Source organism: Lytechinus pictus, chromosome 3 (assembly GCF_037042905.1).
Source record: "Lytechinus pictus isolate F3 Inbred chromosome 3, Lp3.0, whole genome shotgun sequence".
Taxonomy (NCBI): Eukaryota; Metazoa; Echinodermata; class Echinoidea; order Temnopleuroida; family Toxopneustidae; genus Lytechinus; species Lytechinus pictus.
The window spans coordinates 33,336,855-33,350,830 of record NC_087247.1 but is presented as its reverse complement, the minus strand read 5'-3'; positions in this window follow the sequence as shown (position 1 = coordinate 33,350,830).

The window sequence follows — 13,976 nt, the reverse complement described above, 5'->3', positions numbered from 1 at the left end:
AACTCCACGACATGCACAATGTATCTCGAATCTTCGTGCTATAAAGCAAACATTTAGAATATAAATGGTCAAACTTCAAATAGAATGTTTGAGCTTACGACAGGAAGGGACGTTGGTGGTTGTGAAGTGGCAGTCATGATTCACATTTATCCCTCTTGTGAAACTTGTCATAAATTACATTCGAAATATCTATAGCAAATTTCTTGTTTTTACGCAGACATACTGTTACTTTATACAAGCTCATGATTGAACAGACAAATGAGAAATATTCTTTGACTTTTTTCTTGTTTCTATCTGTCCAGACAATCAAGATCCTATCATTCGGAATTGTCCTAGCTCAATAACAATAGTTTCTAGGCCTGGTCTGAATATGACTGAAGTGTCATGGACCCCTCCAAAGGCAACGGACAATTCTGGGCCAGTGGAACCCGTCTTTATTGGTCCAGGTACCCAAGGTGGAAACTATTATATTGGGACAGTTACAGTGACTTACAAGGTTGAAGACCTGTCGGGAAACATGGATACTTGCTCTTTTTCCATAACCGTACGAGGTACGTAGGTCATTTGCCTCACAGCATTCTCAAAATCTTGTTTACCAATTATTAAAGACAGGAAATTCACAAAATGTGGTAAATTTGATCTCACTATACAATGTTCTTTTTTTAACGCAATGAACCTTCATAATTATCATCCAGACTGCTATCATGAGTTGGAAAAAGAAATCAAAGTTAATCCCGTCAAAGCTTCAATATAAAGCTGGAAAAAAGTTATATTTGACGAAATTTTCCAATGCAAATCCACATTGACCACGTTTACATCAGAAAAATCATAATACTTAAATGGTTTTGTTATGACCATAGATTATAATGACGTTGTAGTTATCTGTCCAATGAACGTGGTCATTCCAACCGATCCGGGTAGAGCTAGTGCGGATGTCGCTTGGCCTGAAGCGACCAATCCTCCTGGATGGAGCAATATCACCATAACACTAGAAGGGTCAATGCAAAATGGTGGAGAATATCCCATTGGAGAGACTAGCATCACCTACTTTGCTGTAGATCCACATGGACTGAACAACTCGTGTACATTCTTTGTTGTCGTGATAGGTAAAGCCATAATGATCTCAATCCTAATGTTTACTCCATTGCTCTGCCATCTAACTTCAGATGTGCATTATATGCCTCATGAAGTGATAATGGTTTATATAACTTAGTCCCATAACTACTTATCACCTCTTTCCCCCCCCCAATAATTGTTTTGTTGTTTCTTTTTATTGAATGTCTAAACTGATATGATTGTAATACTAAATCCATTATTAGTTCTATGACATGTATATGATGACCTATGTCAAAAGTTGTCTTATTTGCAATAGATGGAAAACATAGAACCTTTGTAACACCGTTTCAGGTATAACCTCTGCTGTAGCCTGTACATTGAATCGATGTACTTATCTTGTTATGATTCATGCAGACGAGGAGAAGCCTAACATTATTTGCCCCGCACTGGTGAAAGCATACACTGAAACAAACGTCTCCTATGCCCGAGTATCCTGGCCAGAACCTACAGCAATGGATAACTCTGGTAATGTAACAGTCTCATTGATTGGGCCAGGGTCCAAAGGAGGTATTTTCTATATCGGCGATACAAACCTGTCCTATCGTGCCGTTGACGATGCTGCAAATCCCAGCTCTTGTATCGTAACAATTCGAGTAATCGGTGAGTACAAATAAAACCATAGGTTGTAACTTTATTCATTTAGTACACCCCCTTACTATAGTCGATTTGGTACATTCTCTTGCCCTTTGAGTTGAGTTATAATATAGTTTCATTTCAGTTGCTACGAATCACATCTATATATAATTTAAAACAAGATTTATTGTATTGTACTTGCTTGTGTCTTTTATATATATGTGTCTGCATTATCATTCATCCATTATATTTAATCTAATGCCTCATTACCAATTAAAACGATCCAATATATTGCACGGGACATCATCGCAAGGGCTATACAGTGCGTTTCAGAAAAAAAGGTAATCCAAATCTAGAGGGCTGATCATATTTAATTTTGTAAAATAATTCTGAATGGATATAAATGGGAAACTCATCAGTTTTCCATTGATACCCTATTTGTACCATTTGTGCCACGCATGACCAAATCAATCGATGTTGAAGACAACAGGTGCAGAAACCACATTTTCCGAGTTTAGGTAAAGTGGGTAAAATGTGTACTTGATAGAATAATATGTTTTCCAAAGTAATTTTTGGAAATGAAGTGCTACTTGGGGAATTCCTATGAAATGATGAGTGAAATATAATGTCTTATCATGGACCTGGTCTTGTTCACCCACACCTTCAACATGTCCTCATCTCCTTTGAAAACAAAGCCGGAAGCGTGGAAGGATATCTTGGACAGCTCGTCTCACCAATGGCAATGCCGGATCATTGTGCAAAGCATCCACCTCATATCAAATTCGGCCCTGCAAGTCATCAAGATCTTGGCGAGGAGTTGCAAACACCTTATTTTTAAGTGTCTCCAAAGGAAATTATCACAGGGCGTGAGGTCATGCGATCTTGGTGGCCGTTCAATGCCATGGTTGAGGGCAACAACTCAATGTCCAAAGAGTTCTCTGTGTTTATAACAAATGATGTTGGAACGATGGGCAAGAGCGCCGTCCTGAATCCACTAAAGATGCCTGTACACTCCTTACAACTCTCTCTCAAAATGTTGCTCCAACTGTGGTACGATCTCCTTGCTAATGGTGTGCAAGTACATTCACTTATCTACACTCCTTTGGAAGAAAAAGGGTCCAATCAAAATATTTTTGCCAGCTCGGACATCGATGACAGTATTTATATCAGCCTGTGCCTTTTCATCAAGTTTTCAAAAACTTGGAAAAAGTCGTCTCTGCACCTTGTGTCTTCAACATCAATTAATTCGGTCATGCGTAACGCAAATTGCACAAATAGGGTATCGATGAAAAGCTGATAAGTTTCACTTTTATATTCATGCACAATAATGTCACAATATTAAATATGATTCGGATATCAGCCGTTTAGATTTGGATTACCATTTTTCTGAAACGCACTGTAGTGTCGTATAGATATTTACGACACTGTTCGTAATGTTCGCCGAGGAGTGACGTGTTTTTGAGAGCTCTCGTTTTCGCATGCTAAGTACGTAATAGAAATCTAACCATGCCTATCAATCTTCGTAGCGGAACGTCAACTGCTGCCTCTGGGGCGGCGCCCCGTCAACATTCAGCTTCCGAGTTACAACCAAATCCCCTACCTTCCGACTTTGAAAACTTTGTTAGAAAAGGGATTTCTGACATTCGGTCAATGCTTTCTAGTTTTGAGGAGTCTCTAGCTTTTCAGGCTGCTCGCACAACGGAATTGGAGAAGAAGGTTACTCCTCTCGAGAAAAAAGTGAAGGAATTAGAATCACGCATTTTGACCCATGAATCCCGTCTTGAAATTTCAATGCTAGCCGAAAACAAGTTGGAGCGTTTCTCAAGGAGAAATAACTTTAGAATCGTTGGAGTACCATTTCATCCCAATGAGAACCCCATGGAAGTTGTAAGTCATTTTCTTACTGAGTATTTTGATATGGAACACCCACAGATAGAACGAGCCCATCGGGACGGCCCTCAAGTGAAGAACCTGCCACGTCATCTACTGGTAAAAATGTTGTCGTATCAGGACAAGAGGTATATTATTGTTTCACAGCAGAGAAAAAAGCTAGAAAGCTAGCAATCTAACCATGCCTATCAATCTTCGTAGCGGAACGTCAACTGCTGCCTCTGGGTCGGTGCCCCGTCAACATTCAGCTTCCGAGTTACAACCAAATCCCCTACCTCCGACTTTGAAAACTTTGTTAGAAAAGGGATTTCTGACATTCGGTCAATGCTTTCTAGTTTTGAGGAGTCTCTAGCTTTTCAGGATGCTCGCACAACGGAATTGGAGAAGAAGGTTACTCCTCTCGAGAAAAAAGTGAAGGAATTAGAACCACGCATTTCGACCCACGAATCCCGTCTTGAAATTTCAGAGCTAGCCGAAAACAAGTTGGAGCGTTTCTCAAGGAGAAATAACTTTAGAATCGTTGGAGTACCATTTCATCCCAATGAGAACCACATGGAAGTTGTAAGTCATTTTCTTACTGAGTATTTTTATATTGAACACCCACAGATAGAACGAGCCCATCGGGACGGCCCTCAAGTGAAGAACCTACCACGTCATCTACTGGTAAAAATGTTGTCGTATCAGGACAAGAGGTATATTATTGTTTCACAGCAGAGAAAAAAGCTAGAAAGGAAAGAATGTATATCATAGATGATCTAACGAAAAGAGATAGAGAAGAGAAGAAGAAATGGATGAAGGAAGTAAACGCTGCGTTCCGTTCGGGAACACGTTATCATTTCTCTGCCGGAAAATGGCGGCAAGGGCGTGGCAACTTAGCACCATTCTACGCAGCCAAGACCAGCGCCGCAGCTGACTCGCCTACACAGAACGTCTCGCGGGGAACCCAGGCAAGGCACGATACTTCCGGGAAGGAACCAGCGCTCATTGATTCTCCTATATTGGGCACACCCGCGCCACACCCCCTTCCACGCCTTCTACCGGTGTTCAGTATGACGCAGAAGGACCACCTCATATTGATCGTATTGTCACAGCGCAAGTGCATCGTGATTCCGACGACGATGATTTGGTTATTCATTGATCTAATTGGCATGGAACTATTTTGAATAACGAGTTGCGAAAGGTATGAAAAACGTTATTTATTCTACTTATGTTTAGCGAAAACAGTTCTACTGCCACAGAGTTCTTGTTCGCGATACTGAGTCTTTCGTTGAAATGTTACAGAAGTTACCTTTACTCGATCTGAGTGTCATCCAGCTAAACCCTTCAAAATTATATCAAATCTGCTGGTGAGAAGTTTTGGTGGTATTTTTCATGTGAGTAATATTGTTAACTGTAATATATACTAGTAGATCAAGAGTGAACATTATGCCTTCCAAACGTATTCTAGCAACCCCTGAAAAAGGGATATCCGAACCCCGGTGGGTCCGGTCCGGGGGAGCCGTAGGCGACCAATGTGCTCCAGAGTGGTTTACTTGCTTTCTTCAGAATTTCTCAAAGCTGGAAGAAAAAATCGACAACCTTGTAATTAAGAGGCTGGAGGTAATTGCACAAAAGGCCCAGATGAATGAGGAGAAAATAGAGGCGTGTGGTGTTCAGCTGAATGAAGTTGTAGCTGAGGTGAGAAAGCTCAGGAGGGAAAAAGAGGAGTTGGACGCAAAGTTAGATGATCTCGTGAACAGGGCTAGGAGGAACAATCTTGTCTTACACGGCATCCCTGAGGTAAAGAAAAAAGTTTGTGAGACAACCATTCGAGAGTTCTTGTCTGGTTTTGTTGGGGTGTCTGAATCTGATTTCACCATTGAGAGATGCCACCGTACCCCGACTGTTAGGCGAGAAGGTCACGATGATTCTAAACCTAGAATTATCCATATTTCCTTCACCTCGTATGTGATGAAGGAAAAGGTCAGGAAAGCTAGCATCGCCAAACTTAAAGAGGCAGATCTATACAAAGGGAGCCGAGTCTTTGTTTCTGAGGACTTTTCACAAAAAGTAATAAACAAAAGGAGAGAGAAGAAGGAGCAACGACTTCAGTTGAAGGCGGAGGGGAAAAAACCCTTCTTCATGTACCCGGCAAGACTGGCCTATAGGGATAAGGACGGGAGGCTAATAATTGTCTAGCCAGTTGGAGTGTAAGACTAAGACTGTCAAGTTCATAGGACTTTTTTACTGGTTAGATTTCGTTTATATTTGTTTTAAATATTGAACATGATTTTTACCTTTTTTGTCAATAGAGGCTTCATCTCTATACTTTTATTACTAAGTAGTGCAAATCTGCGGTTCTCTTTACAAGCTATGTTCAGTTTTTACTAAAATCATTGAACTAAACCAGGGTATTTATCATTTCAGCAAATATTAAATCACCAACTCAAGTTTTACTCTATCTCTCTGTTCTTACATGTGACATCGTAACATGCATCTAATTCTTGAAATTTTACGTGATATGGTTGGATTATTAAAAAGATTTTTTTTTATAGAAGATTCCTTTTTTCTGATAAACAAGGCTAACTATATTACTTTCATCAATGTATACCAGCTAGATTTGGTTCTCTTTTCATGCATTTATATATATTTTTTTGCTTTCAAACCGTTACACTTGCCAAAACTGTGTCCTGATATGAAGTTTTGGCACTTTGTGTTTGCACTATTTCATCTTCTGCCAGAATTATAGTTTTGATATTGTTTTTACTTTATTTTTTTCTTGTGACAAGTACAGTATTGAAAATTTTTACAATGTTTTTAGATTTTTTTAAATCTTCTTATGCAATGATGGTTTTAAACCAATATACCAGGTTAGTTGTTACTATTTGTAAGGGGTCTCTTTTTATCAGTGTTTTTTGTGAACATTAATGTTACTCAAATTATGTACTTTTAATTGTAGGGGTTTGCAAGATTTTGTAAAGCGTAGAAAAATCTTTCACTTTCTACGTAACACTGATTGTGATATTATTTTACTTCAGGAAACTCATTGTGGTAAAGATGATGAGAAATTCTGGAAATCCCAGTGGGGTGAGCATTGTTGGTTTACTAACTTCTCTTTCAATAGTCGGGGTGTTGCAATACTAATACGAAACTCTATCTCAGTGAGAATGAAGTCGTCCTTCTATGACCCTCAAGGTAGATTTTTAATTCTGAATTGTTTTTTTAATGACATACATTTGACTATTGTTAACATTTATGCTCCCAACAACGATGACCCTAATTTTTTTCTAGAGACATTCGCAGAAATGGACAAGTTTGAAAATTCGTCCTTAATCTTGGGCGGAGACTTCAATGCCACCGTTAGTGATATAGATTACCAGGGTACAAGACACCGTCACTCTAATGTTAGGGCTAGCAATATGATTTCAGATCTCATGGAAGAATACAACTTAATTGATGTTTGGAGACATTTTCACCCAACACAGCGACAATATACACGACATCAAAAGTCACCCCAAGTTCTCTCCAGATTAGATTACATTTTGGTTTCTAGTGATTTTATAGGTAACTGCGTTAAGTCGAAAATATCCCCTGGAATCCAATCTGACCATTCCATAGTATCTATACATTTCAACGATAATAGTCCCAAAAGAGGTAAAGGATATTGGAAGCTTAATTGTTACTATTTACATCATGATGCAGAAGATCTCTGAATTTAAAGAAATACATAAGGATTCTGAATGTAATCCAAACACTCAGTGGGATGCCCTTAAATGTGTAATTACAGGTAGCAGTATGGAATACTTTGCCAGGAAAAAGAAAGAAAGGAAAAAAGAAAAGGATCATCTCAATAAAGAAATTGAGATAATGAAGTCTCAACTAAGTGAAAATGTCTTCAAGAATAAACAACTTTTAGCAAATATAGCTGATCTGGAAGATAAATTGGATAAATTATATGATTTCGAGACAAAAGGTTTGATAATCAGATCCAGGGTCAGATGGTTAGAAGAAGGTGAAAAGAATTCGAAATATTTTTGTAATTTAGAAAATAGATCTTGGCAGAAAAAAACTATCAGTACAATCAAGGGTGGAGAGGGAAAGTTGTCTTCTGACCCAGATAAGATATTAAAAGAAATTCATGACTTTTATAAAAACTTGTATAGTAATTCCCAGCATCAGAATAGCTCAGACGATAATTTCCAAGATCTATTTAATAAGATAACTGTTCCTAAATTAACAGATAGTGAAAAAGAATTATTAGAAAAACCACTCTCAAAACAAGAGATAGTTGATGTCATTAAATCTATGAAAACCAACAAAACCCCTGGCTTTGATGGTCTTCCTACTGAATTTTACGTAGTGTTTTGGCCGGATATTTGTGATATGTTATCTTTTAATTTTTCTATACGAAGTGGGATGATGTCGTTGTCACAAAGAAATGGTATTATAACCCTCCTTCCGAAAAAAAACAGGGATGACCTTTTGATTAAAAACTACCGGCCTATTACGCTTTTGACGGTTGACTATAAAATATTGGCAAAATGTCTGGCAGAACGTATTAAATGTTTTATTAATTGTCTTATTCATACTGATTAATCTGCTTTTTTAAGAGGTAGAAACATAAGTCATAATGTACGTTTAATATTTGATATCATAGAGTACACTGAAGCAAATAATATACCAGGAGCTATACTATTACTTGATATTGAAAAGGCTTTTGACAGTGTAAATCATAATTTCCTTTTTCAGACATTAAAACAGTTCAACTTTGGGGACAACTTTTTATCTTGGATAAAGACTCTTTATAAGGAACGTACTTCTCATGTACTAAATAATTGCTTTTTGACTAATTGCATTTCAATGCAACGAGGTATTTTTCAAGGCTGCCCTATTTCTCCATATTTATGTTTGTTTGTTATTGAGATTTTGGCATTATCAATAAGACAAAACGATAATTTGAATGGGATGAAGATACAAGATCATGAAGTTAATTTTTTTTTATTTGCAGATGATTCTGTTTGTTTTATAGATGGGTCCAGAAAGTCATTTGATTCATTGTTTGATGTTTTGAACCAATTTGGGAAATATTCCGGATGCAAGTTGAATTTATCTAAGACTGAATCAATTTGGATTGGGTCAAAGAAAGGGTGCCAAGACTTCCCCATGAGTAATCAAGGAATTACCTGGAGAAACTCTACATAAGTCTTTAGGGATAAATTTTTCATTGGATTTGAGTTTGATATTTGATCGCAATTATAAAGAAAAACTTAAGCAAATGACACAGACCATAAATTGTTGGCGGATGAGAAATCTATCTCTTATTGGTAAAATTTGTGTGATCAAGTCTTTAGTCTTGCCTCAACTAATTTATCTGTGTTAAGTATAAAAGCACCAACAAAATATTTTAATGAATTAAATAGTCTTTTTTTCAAGTTTATTTGGAATGGTGGAAAAGATAGAGTCAAAATAAAATATGTGTATAGTGATTATATTCAATGTGGCCTAAAAATGATTGATCCGTGGGTTTTCTCTCTTGCTCAGAAAATGTCTTGGGTGAAACTTTTACTTGATGATAAATATATTTCAGCATGGAAGTCTATTAAAGTGCTGGCTTTGGTAAAATTTCATAAGGATAACAAAATTTTATGGAAAGCATTCGCCCCAGAATCAATTTTAAAATCTTTGGAAAACTCTCAAATAGCTGATTCATTGCGAACTTGGTATGTCTATCGTGAATATGCTACTTTAGAATCATATCACTCTAAATTCTCTGAAATTGGTACTTGTCAGATTTTGTGGTTTAATATACTTATTTGCTCTAAATCCAAAAGGTATTTTTATTATGAATCATGGGATAACAAGAATATCTCAAGCATTTTAGATCTATTGAACCCCCCCTTACCAAACCATAAGTTGTTTGAAGAATTGATTTTAGACTTTGACATTCCTAGATCAGATCGAAGAAAATATATTTTTTTTGATCAAACACATTCCAGAGGAATGGTTAGACGTTCCTTTTTTATATAGTGTAAACATTCATGATTCCCTAGTTTCCTCGTTACTTGCTATTAAAAAAGTACCTAAGTATGCTTATAAGATGATCAATGTACCTCATATCCCTGAGAAGAGGTATGATTATTGGATAAGTCAAATTACTGTTCCTGAAGAAACCATTTGGGAGAAGGTTCATAATGTCAATTTTACTTGTACTATTGACACTAGATTGCGCTCTTTTTATTTTAAAATATTTCATAAAACAGTAGCATTGAATGATTTTTTATTTAAAATCAATAGAAAGGAATCTCCCAACTGTATATTTTGTGAAAAGGAAGAAGAAACGATTGTACATTTATTTTGTGAATGTGAAAAAGTGACTCCACTTTGGAAATATGTTACAAATTCATTAGAACGTAAAGGCAACGTTATTAATTTTACGAATTTTGAAAGACTGTTTGGTATAAACTTACATTTTATTGATTGTGAAATATTACATATATATTTGTAAATTTAGAGGTGATACTCCAAATGTTGAATCCTTTAAGAATTTCATCAAATCTCAAAGGGAAACTGAATACTATATGGCCAAAAAAGAAACAAGCTCGCTTTACATTTAAAAAAATTGAGATTTGAGCTTTGAAGAAGTTCACTTGTAAAACATTTGATTTTTTTTTATACCCCGCAAGTACAGGTTAATATTCTGCCACGGCTCATTACCTGATATATTGGTTGTATGTATGTGTTTAGATTTTTATTGTTTTAGTTTGTTCTGGATTATGTTACTTGTCACTTTTTTTTCTTTTTTCTTTATCAATGTTGTTATTTTTATTTTTGTTTGTTTGATTACGATCATGTCTAATTATGTAAATATTGTGATTTCTTGTAATTGATTATTTATGAAAACAATAAAAACATTAAAAAAAAAAAGAAGTTACCTTTACTCATTCACGGAAAAAGAACCGATATTGAGGCAACGTTAGAAGTTGATCTTTCGAACTTTTGTGTACATAGACACTTTAATCCATTTTCATGTTATGATGGACAAAACGTTCAAATTCAAGCTATTAATAGTACGATTGAAACGAACCCATTTGTAATTCCATGTAAACACGCTGTAGGTTCACTTTTAGGAACTATTAATGAATACTATGACTGAGACAGGAATTAATTATATGAATGCTGAATACTATGACTGAGACAGGAATTAATTCTATGAATGCTGAATACTATGACTGAGACAGGAATTTATTCTATGAATGCCCGTGGTCTAGGTGACCGATTTAAACGGATACAGATGTTATCTTGGCTACGCAGTAAAAATGCTAGTATTTTCTTTTTACAAGAAACCCACTCTACCATTGCTAATGAGAAAAGATGGGTAGAGGATTGGGGAGTGGGTTCAGTTTTCTTTTCGCATGGAACCTCCAATAGTCGGGGAGTATGTATTCTTTTGAAAAACGTTTTAGATATTACTGTTAAAAAAAGAATATCATGATGAGTTTGGTCGTTTTGTAATATTAGATACCATTTTAAATCAACAAAAAATCACACTGATAAATGTGTATGGTCCTAACGATGATAATTATACATTTTTTGATGAAATACTTCATAAGTTACATGAATTTGATTGCGAATCGATTCTTTGGGGTGGGGATTTTAATCTGGTTTTGGATGTAAATAAAGATAAAAAAGGTGGCCGCCAAACCACACATTTGCACTCGTTAAATGCAATTGATATAATAATGGATGAATATAATTGAGTAGATATTTGGCGCTTTCATAATGCTGATGTCCAGCAGTTTACTTGGCATTCAAGAAATGTATTCTGTCGCTTAGACTTTTTCTTAGTATCGCACAACTTGATTACACAAATTGATAATTGTGATATCCTACCTGGTTTCAAAACCAACCATTTGTCGATATTTTGTAATTTACATTTTAAAAATAAAACTAGGGGGAGAGGTTTTTGGGAATATAATACTTCATTATTCCAAGATGAAACATACAATGAATTGGTTCGAGATTGTATAAAAGAAAACAAGAATATGTTTTTGAATAATTTAGATCCTAATACGTTCTGTGATTTTCTTAAATGTCAAATTAGATCATTGACGATTGGCTATTCAATAGAGAAAGCCAGGCAAGGTAGAGCTCGAGAAAAAAATATCATAGCTAGACTCAATTCCCAGAATCAATCTGAATTGGTTAAAAATGAGATAATATCTTGTATAGAGGATCTTGAGATGTTATATGAGAGAAAGACAGCAGGTGCAATTATAAAAGCTAGAGCTAATTGGATCGAAAATGGTGAAAGAAACACACGTTATTTTATAAATCTTGAAAAAAGGAATCAACAACAGAAAGTAATAACTAAATTACAAATTGATTATCATATAATCATGACTTCACAAAAACAAATATTAATATTAATTGCTCTTAGAGACTATTATCAATCTATATTCACATCATCTCATCCTCAAAATGATCTTTACGATATTTTACCTCATGATGATAAATGCAATATTTTATCACCAGAGTTACAAAAGAAATGTGAAGGTGTTATAACAATGCAAGAATGTGTTAATGCTCTGAAATCAATGAATAACAACAAAACTCCGGGAACGGATGGGTTCCCGTGTGAATTCTATAATTTTTTCTTTAAAGAATTAGGAGATGTTTTAATCAATAGTTTTAATTATTGCTTTATACAAGGTAAATTGTCATTGGATCAGAGGAGAGGAATTATACACCTCATTCCTAAAAAGGACCAAAATCCTTTGCTTTTAAAAAGTTGGAGGCCCATCTCTATTTTAAACACCGACTATAAACTTCTTGCAAAATGTTTAGCTTTGAGATTGCGAAAGGTGTTAGGAAGTATTATTAATAATGACCAGACAGGATTTTTACATGGTCGGTATATTGGTGAAAATATTCGCTTAGCCTTAGATAAGATTGAATTTACAAATGAACATGATATTCCAGGTTTTATGTTAATGGCCGACATAGAAAAGGCATTTGATAAATTAGACTGGTCCTTTTTACTTCAACCTTTGAAATATTTTAATTTTGGTGAAGATTTGATAGTATGGATTAGAGGTATGTACAATGATATATATTCTTGTATTTTGAATAATGGACGTGCTTCAGAATTTTTTTTCAAATTTCATGTGGAGTAAGGCAGGACTGCCCTTTAAGTCCTCTTCTTTATATCATTTGTGATGAAATTATGTGTTTATGGATAAGGGGAAACGGTGATATTAAAGGTATAACAATGAATGGAATAGAAATTAAGCTTAACTCTTATGCAGATGACACAACATTTTATATAAATGACGTCAAGTCTCTTAAAATCATCATGTATATTTTGAATGAATTCAAGGTATTCAAGGTTTTTTCAGGGCTTTGCATTAATCAAAATAAATCTGAAATTGTGGCACTTGGTTATAATAAAGCACATCCTCCAGACATATCCTTTTCCGGATTAAGATTTTCTAATGGCCCATTTAGATTATTGGGAGTATATTTTTCTCCTGACTTAAAAGACATATTTGAATTAAATTTCATTCCAAAAATTTAATGTTTTAAGAGTATGGAAAATGAGAAATTTAACTCCGATAGGGAAAATAAATATTTTGAAGTCACTCGGCCTTTCACAAATTATATTTCTATTGTCTGTATTACTAAAACCTCCAGAAGATTTTTTGAAAGAATTAGAACATTTAATTTACTCTTTTATTTGGAATGAAAAACCGGATAAAATCAGTCGTCTTACAATTATTGGAGACTATAGTCAAGGTGGATTGAAAATGTTACATTTACCTTCCGTAATTTCTGGCTTGAAAATTGCGTTGGTTAAACGTTATATGAGCACAGAAAATAAAGGAAAATGGAAATGTTTTTTCAAACACAACTTGGTCACTTTTGGAGGAGAATTGTTTTGGACATGTAATTTAAAATACGATGATCCCAAAATATTACAAATAAAAGAATAAATTCATTCGAGAAATCTTAATTGCTTGGAGTTATTTAACTTTCTCTCCTAATTTAACTGAATTGAATATAAAGAATCAAGTGTTATGGAATAACTCATTGATCAAAGTAGATGGGAAAGTTATATATAAACAACTTTGGCTTAAAAATGGGATCATTAGTATTAAACATTTAATGGATGAACAAAACAATTTTCTCTCACATACAACTTTTTTACAAAAATACAAAATTAATTGTAATTTTCTTGAATATTATTTATTGATTTCTGCAGTACCCAATGAATGGAAACATTTTCGTCAACATCTTGTTGAGAGTAGAACAACTCAAGAAGATTTGTTGTATAATTTAAATAATGTTTTTAAGGTATGCAAGTTTATCCATAGAATGTCTGTTGATAAAATCTTAAAGTCCCCTACTTCGCAAACAAAATG